The sequence below is a fragment of the Anoplolepis gracilipes genome, chromosome 8 (assembly GCF_047496725.1).
Source record: "Anoplolepis gracilipes chromosome 8, ASM4749672v1, whole genome shotgun sequence".
NCBI classification, from domain to species: Eukaryota; Metazoa; Arthropoda; class Insecta; order Hymenoptera; family Formicidae; genus Anoplolepis; species Anoplolepis gracilipes.
Genome location: NC_132977.1, coordinates 8,631,377 through 8,657,447, shown reverse-complemented (window position 1 = coordinate 8,657,447; position 26,071 = coordinate 8,631,377). Strand labels below are relative to the sequence as shown.

The 26,071-nt window shown below is 38.0% G+C and overlaps 2 protein-coding genes and 1 long non-coding RNA gene across 6 annotated transcripts in view; 2 read left to right on the top strand and 1 right to left on the bottom strand.

Annotated features, from left to right (window-relative positions):
• Nucleotides 1–13,730, top strand: part of LOC140668527 (uncharacterized) — a 253,644-nt gene extending 239,914 nt beyond the window's left edge. Inside the window, exon 4 of the transcript XR_012047189.1 lies at nucleotides 13,285–13,730. The gene's annotated coding sequence lies outside the window, so the exon portion shown is untranslated. The remainder of the gene's footprint in view (nucleotides 1–13,284) is intronic.
• Nucleotides 1–18,907, bottom strand: part of LOC140668529 (uncharacterized) — a 112,222-nt gene extending 93,315 nt beyond the window's left edge. The window contains exon 1 of the long non-coding RNA XR_012047191.1: nucleotides 18,597–18,907. This is a non-coding gene — a long non-coding RNA (uncharacterized lncRNA). The remainder of the gene's footprint in view (nucleotides 1–18,596) is intronic.
• Nucleotides 18,908–19,189: 282 nt separating this feature from the next.
• Cut (homeobox protein, cut) overlaps nucleotides 19,190–26,071 on the top strand; it is a 141,035-nt gene continuing 134,153 nt past the window's right edge. For all 4 annotated transcript variants that reach the window (XM_072897599.1, XM_072897602.1, XM_072897601.1 and 1 more), the window contains exon 1: nucleotides 19,190–19,460. The gene's annotated coding sequence lies outside the window, so the exon portion shown is untranslated. The remainder of the gene's footprint in view (nucleotides 19,461–26,071) is intronic.

The following is a 26,071-nucleotide window of genomic DNA, read 5'->3' as shown; positions in this document are numbered from 1 at the left end:
ACGACGACGACGACGACGACGACGACGACGACGACGACGACGACGACGACGACGACGACGACGACGACGACGACGACGTCGACGACGACGACAACGACGACGACGACGACGACGACGACGACGTCGACGACGACAATGTTGAAGAAAACGACGACGACCACGACCACGCCGGTGCCTGCAGCCAACCCCCTCGAACTCCTCTCTTCGACGTGTCTCCTTCGTCTTCCTCCCCCTTCCTCCGCCCCACAGTTCCCCGGTGTCCCAGTGCGACCATCCTTCTTTCTCGCCGATTCCCGATGCGCGGTCCATCCTCCTTTCTCGGTTACTTTCGGTACGCTGCCCGTCTTCCTTTCTCGCCGAGCCTCCTCCGCGGGGCTATTCCACCTCTCTGTCCTCTTCTCCTTGCTTGCCGGATGGAGGTCCACGGAGGTCGGAGGTAGAGAGGAAGCGAAGCCCGGTGGGGGGGGGGGGGTGGACGGCACTTCATGGAGGTAGAGAGAACGGGGGAGAGCAAGTGGTGGCGGTCGCGCGGCGCGACGTTGAGTGGGGAAGCCTATCTAGAACTGGAGAGGAGAGGGAAAGCTACCAGGCACGGCCGGAGCGGAGTAATGGAAGCTGGAGTAGATATTGTATGGCATTACCGGACGAACTTTCCGCGGCGAACATTGCGATATTGGTTTCGAAGAGTGCGGCCGAAGCAGCTCGGATGAAATTGGCCTACGGTGCTCTCTTTCGTATCCTATACTCTTACACACTCGTGGCATCTCTGATGTCGAGTATAGAGAAATATTGCATAAAAGAGAAATATAGTTAAGACAGGAGAACTGTATCACACGAAGGAAGACTTCAATAATCTTGAAATTTAACCAAATTTTTATTTTGCATTTTTTCCATTACTACTTCAAACGATGTATTTTGATTATTTTACCGTTTTAACATCTGTAGATTGCATGTAAAAATAGTCTATATTATAATTAGCATCGACCATAAATAAAGATATTAGTTTCTTATCGTGCATATCTGATTATACACATTATACACATATTGCTCACACATGTATACTGACCCTTCACATAAATAAGAACATTTTCATCCGCGTGCACCTGCGATTCTTCGATAAGCCATCGTTTGCCACAATTAGAGACGCATAACATAAAAACCGAAAAGACCGGAAGAGATATCTTTCCAATATGCAACCTATAATAGAAACTGTATATTGACAGTCGAACATAAAACAATCGGAACAACAATAATTGGAGAAAAAAAAACAGAATTTCAAAAACGCGATATAATTCCGTACATATATCTATTGACAAATGTATGCGTATCGTTCCTTGAAGATAGTAAATTCTGTAAATCTTTTTTATTTTTAATAATATAATTACTAAATATATAATAAACATGTAAACGCAATAAGATTTTTCTCGGACAACTTTATCACATTTATTATTTGTTGTGTTGATTAATTATGTTGAATGTATCTTAATAATTAATAAAAAAATGATTTAATATTTCGTATCGTGTACTATGTACGTCTCGTTAATATATTGAAATTTATTGTTTCTTGTGACATGGTCATATTTCTGCTGAAATGATATTGTCCGATACACTCTATTGAAGAGTAAGTATCGGTTGCAAATAAATGAAAAATAATTTATCGATCAAAATATTAATTGCTGATGATGACAACAGTGCGTCACACGTGCTTTCAAATAATAAACTAATAGTATCTTTAATGTATAATAGAATAATAATGAAATCTAGTGATTGAGCACAATTTGAAGGTCTGTGCTATAACAGAAAATTGACCGTTTTACAGGTTGCCCGTTCCGCATTAAAAACTGCATTATGTACGATCTCGATGAATGAGTATAATTATATGCAAATTACCCAATTAGTTGTGCTTGACATATTTGCAGTACTCGCTAATTTTGCCGTTGCTTTCTAACAAATTGCAAAGATTATGATTGTGTACAAGATGATCACACACGTGTACACTCGTTTATTTTTAGGCGATTACACTTATCGATTGTGTTCCCATTAACGGGAGAAGCAATAACTCAGGATGCTTGCTGATAATTGTACGGGTGTTGTGTCACTGTTTGCGATACATATGATAACGCTCAAGTTAATACCGTTTCTAAAATTGCCGTTGTGTTCGCTCACCTCGGCAAGCGGAAGAAGAAGTGAGAAGGAAAGAGAAGAAAAATGAAGCCGGTGACAATCGAGTCAACAACCTGCGGGCGCGTTCCGGCCATTGTTTCCTTAGTCGTCGCGTAGAACAAACGATATTTCGAGAGAGAGAAAACAATGCGCCTCGTGTTCGAAGTATCGCTCTGGTTCGTGGAAAGCATCAAACCGACTGTTACTGATACCCGACAGAAATTTCCGTTTTCCAAACGCAATTGTTCGAGATCAGAAAAGGTACCGTATTAAAGTCACGTTTGCCAGCTGTTACGTAAATACTTGACACTCTTCTATGAGATTATTATAAAATTTTCATTATATTTCATAAATCATTGTACAAGAAAATGGAATCATTTATGTGATGAATGATTTATTATTTATTTGCAATTAATATTTTCCTTTTAATAGAATATATTAAAATCAATAAAAAGTATTAGCTAAAAGCAAATTTTTAGCTGTAAGTAACTCGTACGTATTTCTTCATATACATAATAGCTTCCGAAGGAAGACGATCCCTATCTTTACGCTTCATATGCCTTAATCGGGCGTTATCAGATAGTGGAATTAATTTGCAATCAGCGCGCTGAGTAGTTAATGAGAGAATAGCTTATCTTTTTTTATTACCGATAAGAACCGACGAGGAATTAATATATTAAATAGTTCGTTTAAACCGTCTTTCTTTTTTCTTTATGTGACTAAATATGATTAATTATAATAATATTTTTTGGACGAGTTGTTCATGCACAAGAATCGTTCTTGCTGCAAGTTGCACAAGCTGCTCTCGTTTCCGATTAAATTACTTAATAACAGCATTAAATATTAATTATCAAGCGCTCTCTCATCGCAGAAAAATAGTTTCGAAAAGCCAAAGAAAAGCCGACTTGCCACGGTAGTTATTCTCAATATACATTATTATGAATCACTATACGTTCTTCCAAGTCATAATATGTAAGCAAAAAAACCTTCATCAATGTAAGATTACTATTTCATGTATTACATTTTTTTCACAACTATTAAAATTTTTATAACAAAATTAACCAATATTAGTATTACAATAAAATTACATTAAATATCCAAAAAGTATCTTTTCATAATAAAATATGTAACGAGCGCGGAGAGGAAAATGTCGTCGCATTATTCATTGCAATCGTAAAGTCTGACAGTTACCAGAAACTTTCCGACTCAAAATCGATGTCACGACCGTTGCACCTCGACCTACCATGATGTTGTCGAAGAAGAGAATATAACTGGAAATAAAAGAAGAAGAGCACATCATATTTGTTCTCGAGTTTTTAACTTAGTAGACGTACATCGGATATTCGGTACACGGTACACACAGGATGCAGAGAATGCAGTAATGACAGGAAAGCGCATGGTCGAGCAGACGTATACGTTTATATATTCGTACTTGTTCGCGGTTGGATAGGCCTCAAAACCGACTAGTATGGATCCTCTACATTCGGTCCGATCTTTTCGCTTTGTGCTTGCTTGTGTCGCACCGGGTGTTTTAAGTACTTAAAGCGTTTCATGTAGCATATCTATACATATATCGTCTACGCGATTTTCGAGTTAAAAGAGCGAGCTACCGAGATCGCGCGATGCTTACAGAACGGTGACTGCAATTCATGTAAGTGGATACAAAATTATATCGAATTTTCATCGAGATAATATTATATTACAACGCTAGAAAATTTAATCAATTTATGTTTCACAAATAATAAGAATTCAAATTTGATAAATATATATTCGATGCTATTTTTCCGAATTTAACGTAATCCATTGGCGATTTATTAAGCTTGTGCGATCTTTGTTTGTTTTGACAGAAACAAACAAAGTCTTGCGTAAATTCAACAACTGTGCAAAGTGTTCGCCGCAGTCCAAGTCGCGGAGTGCGTAAGAATCGCCAGGAACAGTGATTAGAATCGTTCGTCGTTTCGGACCAGCGACCAAGATCGTCCACGCGTGGAGGACTCAGCTGCTTGCCAGGCCGCAATTACAATACGTCCGAACCCCCTCGTGGTCTCTCTCCCTTCCCCTTTTTCCCCTTCACTACTACATCACCAGCCCATTACTTCAACCGCCGCCAAGCACCGACACACCTTTCTCGGTTAGAAACCGAGAGATAGAAAGAGAGAGAGAGAGAGAGAGAGAGAGAGAGAGAGAGAGATTCACGAACACCTACACGTATACCTCGTTTCTCGTGCACATCTCATTAACTCCACTGTTTCAACCTGACGAGGTATCGCCGACTATCAACCAGGCATCGACTTCGGCGTAGGAAGTGATTCACGGTTGACTGTGCATCATTTCACGCGGATTCGACTGCAGCTTGCTGCATGCATACGATAGATATGTATGTACGCAGGTATCTGAACTTCATTTTCTAGTGCTGAGTTCTCTTTGCGCCATTAAAATTGCGACAATCTCTAACAATTAATTGTATGCTTATTTCTGAAAATTCTGTATTAAAATAATTTTGCAATTATGTTAATTTATAGAAAATTGTTTCCACCTATTTTCTATTATAATTTATATAGCAAAAATTTTATTATATTAAATCTTAGAATAAAATTTTAATGTACTTGTTAAGAAAATTATATGGAATCAATTAGTGGCGATATTATAACTTAAAATCACATTAACTTGTATACGTGTGTGTGTGTATGTGAAATATCCCGAGAAATAATTACTTGTGCCTATTTCATTGACTTTTCTTATCGTTACACGCGGTACGGCTATTCACAATTACGGTTTCATAAAGTATAAATATACAGCAATAATTACTTAATTCTCAAGGCTGTTAGAGCATGTTTTATAAGCATCGTGGAACCAATTAGGATGAAAATTTCGATAAATTATAATTCGCACTTAACGTACCATGGTAGTTAATCGCGGATGGATTAAATTCACCATCGAATCATTATATCGTGGTGAAGTCCTCGTTTGATGTTTCGATGAAAATACAATGTGTTCACGTGAGTCGTCTTCTGCAGCCAAGAGCCACCTTGCAGCCCGATCCTAATTGTCCGCGGAGCCAGGTGGGCCTCTTCCAGTCCCTTCCTGTCCGTTCATCAAACTGTCATTCGACGATGTCAGCTTCAAGAGAGCAAAAGGGCCCACAGGTCCCTTCTTGAAAATCGAATTATCGTCAAACGCGGTCATTAGATACGCATGAGTGGCTACGAACAAAATATCAATAATTCTTGTATTTTATTTGAGCATCCAGAAGGTATAATGAATTATTTATATATGATATGCATTTCATTTGTGGAAATAAATATCGATAGTTTCTCTTTTTCGTCGCATCTGCAATACTTATAATGCTAAATGCACTTAGGTATACAATAAGAGAAAAGATTTGTTTCTTCCTTTTTAAAGAGAAAAGAAAAATTAAAAATTATACATACATTTATTGTATAGACATGTGTATAAATAAAACGCGAGCACAGCCAGTTTCTTGTGCTGGAAAAGATATATATGATTTACTACGCATTAATTACAACCGGGCAAAGTATGCATCAGCCAAGTCGAAACGTGAAACGTCATTTCTGAAGATCACGCACGTGTGTCGACGTGAACACGCAAATAAAAATTTATTCGTACACGGTGTATAAAGATCTATTTATACGTTAAAATCTAGACGCATGTATATTCATGAAAAAACATAATCGCTTACATCGAATACAATATTAAGGTCCGATTTGAACTACCGATTGTACTTTCGCATTCATTTTTCGCGATAACTTAATAGCAGCACATTCCTCTTTAATTATTTTCATCTACGTGCGTAGTGTAAATCGCGAATAATTCCGCGTAATTTCCTGCGAGTACAGTGGCCATGAAAGAGTCGCGTCGGTTTTGATGGCATCACCGGGACGCGCGCGCGTTACTTGCCACCTTAGCTTCTTTCCATTCGTTCACTTCCTTTCGATTATCTCGCGCCGTCCTCTATTAATCAGACCCGACAGTCGGTGCTCGCTCTTAATTACGCGAGAGCTCGCGTACGTAGATTGACCATAAAGATGACTCGGGTACGCGCTCGATTCTTCGATGGCACCGGCAATATAAAAGCACCGACTAAGCCGCGGATACACAAGGAAAGGACAGCGGGAGAGGAGCGGTTTTAACTGCCCGTTAAAACTCAATGTATCGCGCGACGCCATTAAGGGCATTTAATCGAACCGCGAACATGTAGGAATTATTCTTGCTCCGGGTGCTTTTTTCACCTGTCATCGGCCATAATGACTTTAATGGACTCTGAAAGCACGATGTTACGCTGGCTACATTTTTTCTAATATTCCTTCGATTGGCTATATCTCATTCCACTCAATATGCTTCACAAAATCAATTTACATATATATATTTTTTAATTAGTCGCTTGTGTCCTTAATTACATGTCATATAAAGTTATTTACATTTTTTTTTTAAATATATTTGATCTTTGGGTAACTATTGGGTAAAATTTATAAATAAATAAAAGTTATAAAAGTTATGAACAAGATAAAAATGAAAATGATATTAACACCAGAAATATTTTTAAGACGAATGTTTTCTGATTCGTTTGCACGGCTCAGCGCTTTCACACGGACAGGATATCTATACGCGTGCGCACGCGTGTGTGCGTAAAGCACGTTGAAAAGACTGGGTCTGATTTAAGACCCAAGCCGACTGACGGAATACCACAGATATTAGGAACGTTCGCTCGGCGAACGAAGCTATAGACAGTCATATCCGGCGGGCACTGGCAATTAATAACTCGCCAGGGCCTATTAATGCCATTGTTCAGAGACGCGTGACGAAAGTGCGTTCGTGTGAGTGCGTCAGCAACGTAGCCTGCGTGTGCCCACTATCGTACTCGACCGACGGAGGTACCTGTACGTTCCATAAAGTAAGGTACAGGCCATTTCAAAGTGAGGGTGAGAGACACTCGTGGACAGGTGCTTCCCCATCTCGTGCCCGCGCGTAATCGGCGGGCCCGATCTGTCGATCGATTGAATCGCGCCACCCGGTGAGGGGAAGCCCACGCTCTTGGAAAGGATAAAATGAGATTTTAATCGACTTTTCGTATGCTCACGCACAGCTGGAACGCTTTTCGATATGGCTCCCGCTCGTAACGTATATTCCGTAGGAGTGAACGAGGGTACGATTCGCGTTAGCATTGCGAGGTGAAAGTCCTCGTCGTACTGATAAAAAAAATATATATATATATATATTTTTTTTTCTTCCCTTGGCTAGAAAAAAATATTTATTACAAAACCATCCTAGACTCGAGTCAATTTCTAACTTTTTTATATTTTACAAAAAAGAATTGCATCTATTGATCTATATACATATATATGTTAAATTGTTAAGTTATGGCAAAAAATGTGGTAGAATCTAGATACATTTTTTTCCTCTCACATATGTGTCTTCAGATTTATTAAATGATACATGTTATTAAATTAGAAACACATTTTGCGGAAAACATACGCCTTTGAGATTATTCCAAATTTTTTTTCGCGCGGTTTATGCACCTGCATCAAAGCCTCTCCCTTCCGCGTCGATGAAGACTTCCTCATCGAAGATCGTGGCCGAGAATTGGAGCACGAATAACCAGGCGTATCGATCGCGTTGGAGCGCATCGCAAAATCTCTGATATATCGGCGCGAGAAAATCGAAGCCGTGAAATTTATTTACTGCGCGGCGATACGTCGGGTGCGACCAGTGTGCCGTGAAGTTAATAATAACGATACGTAGAGAAAGAACGGTAGCCGTCAGCAGGCATACAATATACCTACGACACATATGCACACGCACGCACGCACGCACGCACAACACGTACGAGCGTCCCACCTTGCGCGCGCGTCTTGCTCGGGTCTCATTACTTGGTTTGAGTTACGCTACCCGGTATACCGGTCGATGCTATCTGTCGTCGGTGTATCGGCTCACTACGAGGGTCATTTCGAATTTTTACCACGACTTCTTGATAGATCGTTTTAGTATGAGCGGCGCGCTATTTTTTGTCTTCCTCTTCGATGATAACTATTTACAAACGGAACAATCGTGACCGAAAGAAGGGGGCAAGCCAAGTTCTCCCCTCTCTTCTCCTTTCCCTCCTCACTGTACCTCTTTCCTCTCCTCCGGGCAGTGGTATATACGTTTATGCTAATTTGTAGTTAGCTTACGTGCGCACTCGTATCTCCGTCTTTGATGCGCGCACGGTACGTGCCAACGATAGGCGAGCTCGTAGAAACCGGTTCCTGCCTACCAAAATCGCACGAAATGCGATTTATTTTCCCCTTTGTCGGCTATTTGCAAACAGCCGACAAAGATTCGGCGCTTGCCGATTACGGACTTTCAAATGTTCGTTGACGCAGAACGTTATCGAGTTCGGAGATTGTCATTGATCGGAATTTTTGGCTGGTTCCAGCCTTCGATTTCGAACAATTCGAGTAGTTTGAATTTTAAGCTCGAATCAAATTTTTATTAATTTCGATATAAATACTATTTACTAAAAAAGTAGAAACATTGTACGATATAAGGTTATTTACAAGTAAATATTAATTATCAATTCTTAAATAATTTATTAATCGCGGGATGTTGAAATCGTGTCAGTTTTCACTTTTACTTTGGTTACTTAAAAATAGACGACAATAAAAATTATCGAGAATCTGATTTTTAATAGTTGTAGAAGCTCACAAACTGCATCGTGAACCGTTTCATAACTTTGATATTTCCTTTCCAGATGGAAATTGTTGCCTATCTTCTTGATGACGATGATTTCTATGATTTTATTCCGCCCGATTCTTGTTTTGTATCTTCAAATGTCATCGTCAGTTAATATGTATGACGAGTTTCCCGTCAACTTATAAATATACATACAAATTTAAATAATTCTTTCATTATACTGCTTTAATCTATTCCTCTGACGATGAAAGAAAGATACTTATTATTCGACGTATTTCGTCTTCTCTAATGCAATGGCAATCGCGAATCGAAGACTATTGTGCGGAGGAAATCAATTCGATCGGGCTGCCAAACATTTGTGAAGACACAAGTGTTCGCAAATGTATCATTCTTCTTCATCTACGTTGCTATACGCGCATTTACGGATTGCAAGCAGATTAATAGCCCGTAGAAGGACGACGAAACCGAGGTGCGCGTTGCTTCTGAATCAAGATCGTAAAATCCGTGGCTTCCGTTCACACCGAACGGCCCTTCAAACTCGACTCCTCGCTCGCTCTCTCTCTCTCTCTCTCTCCCCCCAACCCTCTCTTACTCACGTGAGCGAGGAACCAATAAATCTGGATCCGGTCGCCCAGATCATGTGTGCGGCTACTAAGGCGCTTACACATTATCTCTCGCCTTCCCCACTTCGTTCTTCTATTTCTTGATCGCGCTCTCTCCCTCTCCTCTCTATCTCTCAGCCCCCCTCTCTCTTTGTCCTTCCTTCCTTCCTTCCTTTGGTACAATTCCCATCGAACTTCCTCATGCGTCCCTCCGGCCCGCAACAAAACTCAAATCTAACTTATTTACATATCTCCGACGATGGTGGTGAATTACCATATTCACGCGTGTATACACATATACGTATATATACATGTATGTATGTACATCGGTGACGTATACGTGCCAATGCATATGGGAGCGACGGACACGAAGACAGGCGTGTAGGTAGGGGAGTTCAAGGAAGAGGGGAGAGGAGCAAAGGGAGACTCCTGGTGCCCGATAAAACCCCCGTATAGAAATACACCTCCTGTACGCAAAGGCAAGATCGTATGACACATACGGCATACGTGGCGAGAAAAAGAGACAAGGTCTATGTGTGCGTGCGTGCGTGTGCGTCCACTTGTCAGTGTGTGCGTGCCAGTGTGTGCACGAATACCTCTCCTTTATTGGGCCAGATGGAGGGGCCCGCCAAGGTCGGGCCTGTTCTCTGTCTTTCGATCGTTAGAAAGGGTTGTGAATCGATGAACATGGATTGGCATTGCCTTATAATGTCCACGAGCAATAGGGTTGCCGCGATGTGAATCGAGCAATTAAACGATACTTCGTGACGAAAGATCCGTTAAATATGATAAAAAATAATAGCTATCACTGTAGATTAATGTACAGTTTAACAAATAATAATAATAATAATAATTTACAAGCTTCTAATCAACAGTTTAAATAATTAAAAATTTCTGTGTGCAACACAAAGTGCAAAGTTAAACGATGGAACATTGCCCTAGAAAATATCGGAGAAAGAGACCATAAAAGTCGAGGAGATTAAGATCGCCTTCGCGGACATACGTCGAAGTCGAGCCGGACGCTTTCAACAGAAAACTTACAGTATTTCAGGTAGTTTTGTGGCCGACACCTTTGCTCGTTGACCTGGATCAATTCTGGAAATCAAGATCCAGGAAAATTGTGCGCAGGTAGCATACACGCGGTGATTCATTGGGCGGAAAAGCATTTCTATCTAGTTGGAAAGGTACATACAAAGTGCTTTCGACATCTTTGCAATAATAATGTCTAATCTAGATTTCTCGTTGCATCATACAATACTCTCGATTTATCAATAAAATACTTTCTTTACGAACAAAAAGAAACTACTTCTCTAATTATACTTATAAATAAGTAAAACGCTGTTTCTCCAAGCGATTTAATATGATGAAAGTATGTTAATTATATAAAAGATTTGTCATTTATAAAAATAAAAAAATATACATTTACTCCCGAGATGATATAGATATAGAACTCATTTAGATATAGTTAAAAATCGATGTGAAAAGTCGGAGTCAATGGCCAACACAAAAATCAGAATGTTTTCTTTACTTTCGAAATCGACATTTTTGCCCGTTGATCCGGATCAATCCTGGAAATCAAGATCGAGAAAAGCAGGTAGTATAGAGATGGCCGATTGTCCATTGTATGCTCGAAAAAGTACATGTATCGATGAAAAAGAAGTTACGTGTGTCGTATACGAAAAATGATACGCATTCAGCGTTCAACGTTCTACCTCGTCTACGAGGTATCCTAGAATTGGAAACGTGAGACGCGGACTCGTGGATGCGACAAACGTGACAGGTAAAAACACTCCGATACACAGCCGAGAAAAACCTCTTTCTTTCCCCGAAGACGGTGCATTCAATGCGATTGGTCTCGTTTCATTTTTCATACCGATTGAGAAGCATATCAACAAATAAATATACAATGTATATAAATAATATATATTTTTCCATTGTAATCTCAAGATATTTTCGATGGAATGTATTATCTATCTATTAATTAAGATTTGTAAAAGTTTGTTTAATATTAAAATAATTTTTCAATGCACAAAGTATAATATGTAACTAAAGTAAGCACGAAATGTCGATATAAAAATAATTTTTTTTATACATAACCCATATATAAATGACATTGAATTTTTACTATTCCACAATCAATATTTTAACGGTATGATAATTTCACGAGTGCACGCGGACGTTAAGTCTCCACTCGACAAACTTAAATTCAGAAATGATCACACACAAGGGACACACAACGGGAATGAAAATACATTAGGATTTCCACAAAGGGAAAAAACGGGGATTATTTGCCGAAGATCGGGCACAAAGGTATTAGCACCATTTTACTCCTTTAATATATTATTTCTACGTCGAGGACCTTCTCAGGATCCTCTCCCTCCCTCTCCCTCAATCCGTACCCTTTCAATAGACAGTCATATGCATACCTATGAGAAGACGAGACGAGGGTGAGGAGGACGTACCGATACCCGAATTTCTTTCGATCGACCGGTCGGGAGAGACACCGCTCGTCTCCATCGCAAGTATGTACGCGGGATGCAAATTTCTCCGTATGCAAATTGTGCATCGGGAGGTATGCAAATGCTTGGAACATGTGCGCCCCATCTTTTTCGAACCCTTTTTTCGCCCAGCACGCCGAAGATGATCGGGAACGCGCCCGATATTTGCATATCTTGGATATTTCCTCTCATTGTATCGGGACCATTGTACCGTGGGTTCCGGGATGGGACGCAGATTCTTACGTACACGATGGATCCAAGCCATTAATCCGAATATCTCATTGAATCGGACCGGTGCTAGGATTGACAGATTGCCTCGAGTGTTCCCAGGATCATAGTTTCCGGCTTCTTAATGTTTTCCCGCCCGAATATGCGCTCGCAGATGTTTCTTCGCATCAATTATATTAAATGCTCTTACATTTTTTTATATCGTAAAGTCTGAAGGTAAAGTCCCTTGCATAAAGAAATAATTTTAAGCTTTAATATTGAAATAAAACTTTAGTTCATTATTTGTGTATAATATAATTAAAAGTTAAAATAATTTTAAACGATAGATTAACTCGCAAAAAATCTCTTTCTCTCTCTCTCTCTCTTCAACAGTAAAGCGTATTGAATAAATATCCTTCTCGAGATGTTAATGTGGACGGTTGACAGCTGACTAATCGAAGATACGACCGTATATAAGATAAAAGAAAATTTAGCGAACGTGAGAAAGGGGAGCAGTCCTTGCTGGTCGTCTTAGCATATCGAAATTACGACATAATTGAGAGCATATCGAGAACGGAGGGCCAAAGAGCCGGGCGTATTATATTCATAATACGATCGTACCGGAGATGTCTCATTGTCTGAAACCAGTTCGCGATCTCTTACTCCTTTGCATACTTACTTTCTGCGCGATTCGTAATTATTGCTACACGTGCATTGATTATTAAACAGCTTGATATCTGTCTCGTTCTCGATGTTTTCGACGGGTCCTGTTTGAATATATGTCATCGCGACTGAAAAAATATCGCCAGGTGCTCGGTAAGTGAAATCGATTTGGACGAGAAAAAAGAAGCGTTTAAAATTATGTCTTGAATAATAAAAAAATACATATTGATCATCCGCATCATTTGTTTGCTGCTTTTTATATATTCTTAGTAAATGAGTTTACGATATAATAATGTATATAATATTGCAAGTATATAGTAGAGAAATAACGCAAAAAAATATTCATCAAATTATGTTTTTATCTTGATACTATACCGTAAATAATATATGTATATATATACATATGTGTGTTATTATACTGATAATAATGTAGAACGGTGTGTTGTTTACAACATTTACAGCAACAATCTTCGATGATACATCATCCAGGCTGCGCTCGGACATGCAATGTGCAGCGATGCAGCGACGCGGCGGCGATAGCAGAGGCACACACAGCGCGATCGTTTTGCAATGTTGCTGAAATAATTGCTCGAAAACGGTAGCGCGCGAGTGCAAAGGAGAGGGAGGGGCCGAGAGGAAGAGCGACTATGGCCGCCAGGAGAGATAGATGCTAAATTCCTCTTTGCTCCGAATTAATCTCGGCCGGAATGTAACTCCCACACCAGACCTACCCCATTGCCCCCGTGGACGCCGCGCCGCGGTGGACTTTCATCACGAATGGCTTCTAGAAGGGATGCAATTGTCCGCGTCGCCGAGCCGATGTGCATACGATGCACATTTTCGCGTAGCCAATGTGAGAGAGTGAGAGAGAGAGAGAGAGAGAGAGAGAGAGAGAGACAGAGAGAGACAGAGAGATATGCGAGTGCAGACGTAGCGTCGCACACTGTGCTCCAATCGAATCATTCATTTGTGTTTTCGCATAGTATTGTATAACGATTGTATAACGCGTATCAGGTCGATCCAAACGTGTCGTTTGCGCTGTAATTATTTCACGTTGCGCAACGCAATCGTTTACCACCGGCATTCGTTGTTTGGGGAATACATATACATCACGATGCGGCGCGAACGCGTGCGTATTCTACTCGACAGTTTGATAATAATTGGCGGGACTCGATCGGAACGACGAGTCCCGCCAATGGCGCAATATTCACCGAATGTCCTTATGTCGCGCGTGATACTTGTCGTCTATGACAGTTGCGCAACAACGCGGCGAGTTTGATAGTGATCGTTTCAGGGACGATATTAGTCGCGTTCTTACGTTTAAAACGTCTCGTTTCTCGACGGAACTTTAGATCGTCAGGTACAACTTGTAAAAGTAATGAATTACGCTAACATCTGTATATTTGTAACGATATACCATTAGCTATTTTTGTAATTATAAATTTTAAAACATTTATATAACCGCAATTGTACGAGCAGTTTCTATGAGATATTTATCACGACGCTTGTAACAAGGATTCCTGTCGGAAATTCATAATATATAGCAATCGGTATACATTTGTTGACAATTTTCTATTTGTATACGATTTAATTTTCTTCAATGGATCTTTATTCTCACAACCGCTCAATTCTTTCTTTCTTTCTTTCTTTCTCTTTCACTCATGAGCGCGCACGTATGCAAAATAATCTTATTAATTATGCAGGGAGATGAAATTCAGTATTACATCCGTAACGACGAATCTTAATGACAATCGGCAAATAAGTCGCCCGATTGGGCACAGTGTTCCTGCTAGTTGCATATTTTTTCGGCCAACGAAGGGCCAGAGCCAGATTCGCCGCATGCTAATATGAAATCTTCGAATAACAATTCTACCTATGTTTATTAATAGTGACTGCTCTCTTTCCCATGTCGTGCACACTATTATAGCTCAAACCGGCTAGACGACTCTATACGAACCCCCATGTGAATTATTTCAAGACAGTTCAAATCGATTTTTAACATTGAGTCGGAATATCTTCGAGTGAGTCGAGAACGAATAAGATTGTGACGTAAATTATTCGGAAGCATCTAAAAATATCATTGTCGTATAATTGATTCGTTATATTAATAAGCTTAATTGATTATTAATATTTACAAATTTAAGTCTTATTATAAGTGACGAAACAATCCTCTTTAAAGTTCGATATATTATTCAATAATAATATTCGATCTTTCAATTATAGATAATATATGACAGTGTATTATGACTCGCGACTATATAAGCTAATGAATTATATTTCCGTCACACAATTATACGTATGGAAGTTAAACGCGATCTCTTAAGAAATGTCTTAATTAATCCTCAGAAGCGTTTATTGCAAATTACTTCTTGCTGTGGTAATTAGGCAAAATTACAACGTTCACGTTGCACAATAAAGTAGAACAGGCAGCATGAGAACTACGTTGCTGCAAGAACGACCGCTTTAGTTTTGCTTATCATTTGCTGCGTGGCAATAAAATCTTATCCTTATAAAATATGCATATTTTAATTAAAACTAACGCCTCATTGAATCTAAGATTTTTCGTGATGATTAAAATATGTGACCTAATTGATAGATAATAAGCATATATTATTTTTCAATTAATTGTTTTGTTGCTATTAAAATAATAAATGCGAAGAAAATATGTACCTAACAATTAAGATTCTCGATATAAAAGAATGATTAAAAACCGATAAAGATTAATGTAATATAATAAATATTTATATGTTTTTCAATTTAACATCAATCGATATGATTCTTTGCAAAATCATAATTCAAAGAATTATAATTGATCATTTCATATCATTTTGTACACAGGAACAAATATCGCGTTCTTATATCGACAAGCGATATCGTCAAGATATATGTCAAAATTTACTTGTATTGTTGAAGGAAATTGTCACGCAATTGCGTATATATTCGATTGTTTATCACGTGTGTAGATTGCCAATATATGCAATGTAAGCATTTTTAAACGTTGACGTCTTCCTAAATTCGATTTTATATACGGCAGCATAATGAGATAACGCGTTTCAGATTCACAATAAGTTCTGTTTGCAATATTTTCTCTATCTAAATATATAATATATATGTATATATAAATATGATGATTAAATCTTTTTGTCTATATCATATTTATTGCTTAACTATAAAAGAATGTAATTGAGTTATTTACACTGTATGGTTTTCAAGACTCATCTTTTATATAAAAAAATTTCCATTCGCACGATCTATTGATGGATTTGTTATCGCATGTTCGATATTCACGTTTATTATTGCGTATCGTACGGCGATTATACGAAATTCTGAGAAATATGGTATCACATGTAATCGACTATTCCTTGTATGATTCGATCCGAGTGTTGAGTGTCGCCACGTATAGTGAAATACGATCCTGTGGACGTTCCTGGCCTACATTGCCACTCATTATGTGATCGAAAGTAAACGCTTAACCCTCGTCTCAGGAGGACAATCTTGAACAATAGACTGCAGAGCAGACGTATATTACATCACAGACATATCAGGTATAAACCACCATACATGCACAATTGAATGTATAATGATCTCAATTTGCAGATCAAACATAGAAAAAACAAATCCTTCCATTTCCCAGTAAAAAAAATCTACTTAAAATTAGCGAATTTATCACTACATTATGCGCAGCTGTCATAGAAAGATTATTTATTAATGCGATTATTTAGAGTTATAAATTGTTGTTAATTGCAAGCATAATTCATTGATCAAGATGACACGTTTGATCTATTCGCTTTGTGCTATAGAATATATTAGCAGAAAATTCTTCGTGCAATTAATAGTATATATGAGTAAGTATATGAGTATATAAGCCAAGAAGAATAATGCCGTTCCAGTCATTTAAGAGTTTGTCTTTTACACGCGGCAACGTTTCTGTTGTATATGTACTTACAAAGCGAAGTAACGTACAGCAAATGGTCATGGCCAACGCGACGAACCGAGATCTCGTTCCATCAGATCTTCAGAATTGCGCTCGAATAGAATTAAGCGCGAGAATAACGTGGAAGCAGTTTTAATTCCTCTCGAGGGTCGCACTTTTCCATCTCTTTGTAATATATAAAATTAGAAATGAGACCCTCAAAAATTATACCTAATAATGACTCGATTTACTGTTACTTTTCTACAATGTCGTACGTGACTTACTATAAATTTCACGATTGTTAGAAATCAAGTTTTCCAAGAATAATTTATTACATGTTTGTCAAAAATAATAAAATAAAGATTTCGTGAAAAAAAATTTTCTCATTATGACAAGACTAGTAAACATTATGAATTTTTGAAAAAAAATTTCTTAAAAAATTTCTTAGACTTTTGCTTTATATTTTTAGTTTTTATATTCGACGATATAAAAACGGAATAGTAATTAATTAGTATCGATCATGCAAACAATTTTCGAAGAAGAGACTACGACAATGCAGTCCCGGCAGGAATTTTTAAAGAGTGTGCTGCACATTATCGGCCAAGGCTCTCAGGATGAAAGCTGCTATTCAGATCCTAACATTCGTTCAAGTGCACTTTTCTGAAAGCCATTTCCAAGAGTACGCATACTCTAAGTTACACATGTTACGTTACTGCTTATGTGCATCATATATAAAATCATCCTATAACATCCAATACTTAAATAAGGTTGTTTAACATAAATGGGAAAAACTAAATAGTTTATAATAATTATATTCGAAAAAAAAAAGATTAAGATTGGTTAGTTAATTATTTCTCAAAGATATAATAATTGAATAATAAAACAAGATAATGTAAAGTATCGAAAGTGTGACTAATAAAATGTTAATATTCGTTGAAACATCGACTGTTACTAAATCATTAAACATTTCTGTGAGAAGTGACGAAAAGTTAACGCCAATTTTGTATTGACGCGACGAATGCCGCTACAGTACGAGTTGCGAAAGTGCATATACAGGCTTTCGGGTGAGGATGAGAAGCGAGTAAAGATAAGGGTGGAAAAACGTCGAGCTGTGTGATCGTCCAGAAGCGGTGGGGGCAGCGAGGGGTTTAGAACCTGCGCCTAAGATCACCCCTTCCGAGCGCATGCTCATGCACCCCTTTTCCCACCCTGTCGCCGTGCTTCGACTCCCGATACGATCGGAAAGAAGACCCGAGAGCCAAACTATTAGTTTTTCTTATTTTTTCGACCCGTCTACTCGGATTGCAAATATATATCTCTTCTTATACAAACTTGGGATTAATATCATCAGATATAATAAAAGCTTTCTATTTCGAGATAACATACATGTTATAATCTCGTTGACTAAATATTTTATTATTATTAGATTTACTTTTAAAATCGTTTTAAAGCTCTCTTTAACTCATGAATAATCTTAAATATCATTTTAAAGATTAAAGTAAAAATTACCAGAAGATAACAATGTATTTTTAATTTATATCTTTTTATAAATTTAAATATGATTCTTAATGATGAAATATTGCATTTTAGCGAAGTAATAAAATAAAAAATAATATTCAATAACGAGAAAAGAGCCATAAATCCAATTTCTATAAAAGAGCAAAAAGTTGATTTAGATGAAAAGATTAGAATAAAACGTTGAATTGGTAATTAGCAATTAGAATATACCTACTATCTCCAGTCGTACGTTGCCCTATGGTGGCAAAAATCAAAGCCCTATCAATTGAAACTACGCATCTTCGAGCGTAGCACAACCCTTCTTTCCGATCAGCCCGTTGAAGTCACCGATATTTCCGATACCTGATATAGTGAACCGTCCCTCGGCGTTGTACGGTCCGTGTCCTCGTGGCCGTGGATGGAAGGGGTGGCCGATGCTTTGGTGGGGGTAACCACCCTCGCGTTCCAGCAGGCTGGTTTTCGTCGTTTCGCGTTGCGCGGCGCCACCGTACGGTCCGCGCCGAGGCAATCTCCCGCTCCCGAGCCGATTAAGTCTTGTCTGACCTCGGTGCGTTCGCGTACCCCGTATCGTCCACCCCGCGTTCACCCGCGGGGCACGTCGACGACGGTCGAACGCTCGACCGACCGTCCGCGAGACGTCGACGACGCTCCACGACGGAGTGTGCCGACACACCGATGGCGCGCGGCGGATGCGCCGCGAGACCGAGGCGGACAATTCTTTCGCCGGGGTGGAAAAGTGCGTGGCCGGAGGGATGACTGCGAGGGCTGCAGGCACCGAGCGCTCGAGTTAGTCTCGGCCAGAACACAGGCCCAGTAGGATCATCGCACACGCACACGAGGCGCGTGGAGTGCGTGGATCGAACAGAGCCCGACACGACGCTTCACGCACCGTATCATCGGGCGAGTGCACACGCAAAGTGCTTCTCGGTGTAAGGTGCACTTCTCGCCGCCTCCTCCCCTCCCTGTCCCCCCCTCCCCCTTCCATTCCGCATACTCGAGGACACTCGCGCGAGTAAAGGAGGCGCTTCCTGACTGCTGACTACGAGTTCGTTTTTTTTCATCCGCTTCGTGTGCGGAGTCTCTCTTTTTTCCAACGTCCGAATCCACGGACGACTGCGAAGATCGAGGGAGACGTTTCGAGGGAAGACAACGTCGAAGAGTAACTACGAAGAGCGGCTGTGAGGCGGAGAGACTGTGTTGCACCAGGTGATTGTCACCGGCAATTGTGATTGTGTACTTGTGATGATCTTCAATTGTGACAAAGTTTTCTCTCGAGAGATTTCGTGATAATCCAAGTTGACGCGGGTGATTGGCACGTAGGGGCTATGCATAGATAATCTAGAGCAATATTTTCTATAAATGTTTTTTTTTTTTTTTTTTTTATTTATTATCACACGATATGTGTATTTTTAATTATTCTCACAAAAAATTATTAAAGATTGGAGAAGTCAGATGTAAACGTGCAAATAAAATGCGTGATCGTTCCATTTCACTATCTTAATTCAGAATTGCAATCGTCAAATCGTCGTAAAATATAGAAACTTTCTCGTTTAAATTTTTAATTAAGAAACCGAAACATAAATTGCTCGTGCGCGACAAAATAATATCTCTTCGATATTTTCAAAATCGATACTGTTTGGAAAGAATCAAAAACCATTTGACTTTATCATAATTAAAATTATTTAATTATAAATATTTCAATATTATTTCTATAATATTTCAATTATTTAATTTTATATTTGTTATTTTTTAACAAAAGAAAAAATAAAAAAACGGAAAGAGAGATATTAAAAATTTTAATAATTAATTTTTTTGAAAATATTTTCTTTCGCGATACTATCTTTTAAACTTTTATAAACAAACTTGATAAAACAATGTATGAAAAGTGTTACGTGTGCAACAGTAATATCTTAAAAATATAAAATAGTTTTTTGTGCAATCCGATTGTTTGAAAGATGCTACGATAAAAATTTTCGATTGCTATTTCGTGGAATTTTCTTTTTCGCTAGATGTGTCGCGTCTTCGCGATTATATATATGCAAACCATACATATGCAGGCATTCTTTAGGATTATCTGAAAGTCGAAACGGGACCAACATGAACGTGACCATCAGACGGATTCTTGATCGTCTCGGGCGTATTACGTACCTTTATCTCAAGCGGTCAACCAACTTGCCTTACGGCTCGGGAAGCAGAGTGAGAAACGCGATTCGAGTGGCTCTCTGTCGGAGAACTCGAGACCCGGTTGATAGCACTTAGCTGACTATTATAATTCGCGCGAGTTTCAGATCGGCAAACACGTAAACCTTAACGTCTCGAGTATAAGATCGTAAACTTCATTTGCGTTTCAACGCGCAGAAACTGGCGTCAAGTGTATTCACGAAACTCTCGCGATCGTTGACGAGAGATCATCATTAGTGAGAGAGAATTTCCCAAAAATCGCCGGCTAAATTGACGTTAGGCAAAGAAATGCGTCTCCAAGAAATTTGTGAGAAACTAGGTGCAGCGTTACTTTATAAGTGAAAAAAGTCGGACCACTTTATATGCAAAGGACTATTTAATTACGATCGATTTTCTGTCGCCAGCTGCGCTTCTTCGATGTCTTACCGTTACATCCGCGAATATCAGTATCGCGGATGACGGTACGCGTTTTTCTGAGAAACACAATTTCTCATACGAGAGATATTCGTACACGAGCGTTCTCTCGAAGAATAATCATCGCGTATACTCGGATCGAGTTCGTTCTTTTGGATACCGTACGTATCTCTCGCTCCGTTTCCCCCGCCTCGTTCTTATCCGGTATAAAAAAGATTTTGCTTACTGTCATACAGACGGTTAAGTCTCATGTCGTTCCTACCGCGAGCGTGTCGCGCGACGACGTCCCTGAGCGCGGCTCTTGAACTTACGATTCTCTCATTCGTTCGTCGCGCATCCTTCGTATGCCTCCGCGCAAAAGATATTGTTACAATCGCCGGGGAGTCTTCGAAGAGAATCGCGTTGCTCCTCGAAGACCAATGGCGGGGACAGGGCGGCGGAAGGGACTTTATCGTCGACTGGTATATTGAGTAGCGTGTGACCGTTGGAAGAAAGTGAGTCTCTCTGCTGCGAGCAGCGAAATTCCAAGACGACCGTGACGCACGACGTCTCTCGCGGTTCCGTTTTCGACAGCCGGCAGTCGGCGACTTTTTGTTCGGGTCCGTTCTGTTCGTGCGCGGTGTCGTAGACGTTCCCGTTTGACAAGGTAAAGAAATCCTTCCGATTAAACGAGCGTTTCAAATTCTTAAGGGTTTCGTTCAAGTCACCTCAATGAGTAGCTTAGATCTCATGATGTCAACTTTCGTCCTGCATCTCTCTCTCTCTCTCTCTTTCTCTTACATGAGGAAAATTTTCTATTATTGATATATATATATTTTTCCAATTTTATCCATGTTCAGTTATAAAAATCAGAATTAATTTAATAACACAGTTGGTGTCATGTATGTTTGCATAGTAGGTATATACATTCAATGCTTAATAATATTTGAAAAAAAAAAAAGACAACAAATTAAAAATATTTACTGTTGGCGTATATGCACTTTTCATGCACGACATGTGTAAAAATTCGTGACAGACGACAGTAGTAATTTGCATAAAGCGAAATACATACAATCGAGAAAGCGCTTAAGCAATGCAGCGGTGACGCGGAAAATGGCCGAGAAATTCGGTTTTTGTTCTCATCGATGGACGATGTAAATGCGAAATAAACCCGCGCTGCTACGGGCACACGTCGGGGAAATATGTAATTTAAACTCGAAATGATTTGTCGCAAGTGAGTTATTCCACGGTACATCGAAATCCGGGCAGCACGTCGCATATCAGACGACGCATTAACTTGTCGTACTATTACGAGAACCGACCAGCCATACCGTGTATATACGAGCAGTAAAATCGTCTCAACGGCATTGCAAAACGCGAGGGTGTATTCGTGCTTTTGGCCAATCGCCGAGCGTCCACACGCGGTCGAATACTTTCGGGCGTAATTTTATCTTTATCGTAGATGTAAACGATCATCCGATTTCTCTTTAACGACTTTTCAAAAAGGTGCAGAAATACCGCGTATACAAACCAACAAAAATATATAAATACTCATTATACCTAACTATGATTCTTCCTTGAGAACGTTTTGATATTTTACTATTTTAAATCACCGCGATATTTTTTATTAATAATATTATTAACACAGAAAGTCGACATAATCCACAAAAAATATTTCTATTTAAATTTAGTATTTTCTCTGACAAGTATTTGACATATCTGACTATGAAATATTCCGTTTTAATATTAATTATTGCAATAACGTAATATAATTCTCCAATACAAAGGCTATTTTAAAGAACTTATCGAATAATAGACTAAAAGCGATAGACTGTTCAGACTGTGTCACTGAAAGTTCATGTTACTTCATTAAATGCTCAGCAACGAAGTGTCAGTCAAATTAGCTCGTTTTCGATCAAAAATAACTATCTCGATTGTAATTTTAATTATCTGACAAACTTAATGTTCATATCTTTTCAGATTACTACAATCAGATAAAACATTATTTCATTAAAAAATATTTTCTGTATCAGACTTTTTTTTAAAACTCACTATATCACATTATTCAAATTTTTATAATACGCAAATTGTCTTTCGCATGTCTATTGATTTAGTAGAATACTTTTTTTTAAAACAAAATTAAACTATTTATATCAATAGAAAAAATTATGGATAAATATAAAAAAAAAAAAACTTAGTTTCTTTTATTATTCAAGTTTCAGATGGAAAACTTGAGATTTGCAAAAATTATATTCTTTTTTCTTTCAAATGTTAAACATACAAAAATTGCTACACGACACACACAATTAGGTCATAAATATTACTGCAATAAAATTATTACAATAAATTGTTATAAATAATACAAAAGCTAAATCTGTAGAAATCTTGATATGCATACGTGATGCATATCAAAACTCTCAAACTTTCCCTCCAAAGTTAATTTCTACGGGATTGTTTTAATTCTATATTCAGAGTATCTTTATTCTATTTAAAACTTAAGTCCACATTCTCGTTGGCGGAACGAGCATCGCATAACTTAACGTTTGTTCGGACCACCGGCTCTGCCAACAATATATCCAAGTGTGAACAACGCGTTATATTTCTAAACATCGAAGACGGTAAGACGCGAGAATTGCTAACCTGGTCCAAACATATGCATGCGTATACGCAGAGATACATACGCACGTCGCGCACGCCGGCCGGCGTTGACAAACTAATCCTCGCAAACTATACCGGGTGATCGTAAAATACGCGCTGACAAGTATGTCAGTCGTGTAGTATTTTCGTAATGGAGTCGCGCCTGATAAATTTCGTATGCTAGTCTGGCGAGTGCGCAAACTGACATAATCGCACATCATCGCACCGATCTTTTGAAAATTAGAAGTTTATGAAATTTCTGCGCGTTTCGTGAGAAGGACACGCGCTATTGATACTCTGCATAAATCATTTTTATCATCGCTGTTGTGAAATACATTTGGAATTTAAAAGTGATTTCACAAAGCAATATTTTTTTGCTTGAGACTAAACATAAATATTAATGTCTTACTTAATTATTGGCGATTATTAAAGATAATAATCCGGCTTTTTTAATATTGTTGGATAAAAATAGGTAGATTTCTCATTAATAATAGTGTAGTATTCTTCCCTTTTCGTCTCTATCGCAATAATTTTCGATTATCGTTTATCTTGCTTACACCGTTCGAGAATACGTTCGAGACGAATGGTATCTGTTGCAGAATACGAAAGCAGACACTGTCACATTAATAACAACTAGCTGAAATTCCCTAAACCAACAGCCATAGAAACCAATCCCAAACTGTTGATGGTGCTGTGAATTAGCTGTGGAATACTTAACCATACAAAATCGATCGTCACTCTGCAACTTTACGTTCTGTTAATCGAGCAACAAGTATCCAGTCAGTATTCTAATGACAGCGTGCCGAAATGTTGAATAGATTGCAAATATACTTGATATTACATTCAAATCAAATATTCTTAACTTTCTGCATTTAATTTATGCTACTGTCGCGTTAATTTATCAGTTGCTAATAATGTGGCACAAAAATTCGTTTCGAGAAATTAATATTAACTTGTATTGTAATAAAATGTAGAAATAATAAAAATGAAAATTTACTTGCACGAATAGATATTTCTTCAGATATTATAATTTTAACATGAGCAAATTACGCGCGTTAATTAAACTTGATTCTTTTCCTAATTTCAAATTTTAGAATTTCATAAAAAATTTTTTGAACATGTGTGTGCCATTTATACAAATGTGACGTAAGACTTTTTTGTGACATCTAGAAAATGAATTCATTACACAAAAAATAAATTAATTTAATCAAACTGCGACAATTAATTTCTCACGCAGTCGAAAGTCAGTATGATAGAGATAATCAGTATGAAAATGAACGTTACGTGTGCCCGTACGTGCGCCGAGTTCGATACCAGCTAAGAGTTAACTGGTGCGAAGTGGGTTTACCGCGGTAAAAGGCGGGTTGTACCGGCTAACCCCTTCAGTGGGCTATTACCTGCACGCGTGTGCCCTTAGCCTATTTTTTTATTTACGACGCATAAGTCAAACCTATAACACCGCGACAAAAACAATTCTTGTACGAACTACTCAATATTACTTCTCTTCTCCTTTCTTGCGAGACATTTATAATCATCAGAGTTCGTAAATAAATTTTTTATGAAAAAATATTTTGTTTTCTAACATAAAGTTTACAGTTCAAAAGTATAAAGTTAAGATCGCGCACATGCACGATTTAGTTGAATGGACATTCCAAATTAAAGGATTTATTAAGAAATCTCTCGCCTATCTCATGGACTGAACTATTGAAACATTAAAAAGATTTAACAAAATGCTTAATAACAAATTTTAATAAATAAATAATCGATTAAAATATAACATCTCTATTAATCAAGCTTTTAATTTCAAGACTAGATTCAGTTCATGAATTAGAAAGAAAACTTGTCCGGCTTTTTTTGAAGTAATTTCAAGTAAATTTTAGATATAAAAAAAAAAATTGAGAGTGGTGGATAAACTTCGCGAAAGCAGACTTTAGACAGCCTGTAATTTTTATTCTTGCGTAAATGACAGTTTATAAACAGTTTTACTTCTCTGATAGTAATTATGTCTATAATTTTTATTTTTTAAAAATATCAAATTTAATAAAAAATCTTGCTAAAGAAATTAATTGAGAGTTTTGATTTCTAATTAAAAATATTTTCTATTACTTTGTAACTAGTTAAGAATTTTTATAAACAACTGTCATTTACAAATGTTTATTTAATTTTGCTGTCTCAAACTGCCTTTTTTCCCCTCATGTCTCGTCTAGTGCTCTTCTTCAGTCAAAATTAAAAAAAAGCTCCAAGAAAAAAATATTTAATGGGAGAACATCTATCGGACTTGATAAAATATAATCTAGCTTATTTCATAATCGAGCGATTCAATTTATCTTTAGATAATTTGCTTTGATTATTGTTGATATGAATAATTTTAAACTTTAATCACAGCTTGTTAGTCGAAACATTATTGGCATTTCTGACAAGAGATGTAACATGCTTGTATAATCTGGATATTTTCTTTAACAAAAAATATTTTTTATTTGCATTGTCAAATGAAGAATTTTCGTGAATTTGAAAATAAGGAGATAAAAAAAAATAGAGAGAAATAGCGAGAGAAGGAGAAGATTAAAAAATTAAAAAAATAGAACAGACCGATAGATGGAACGGAA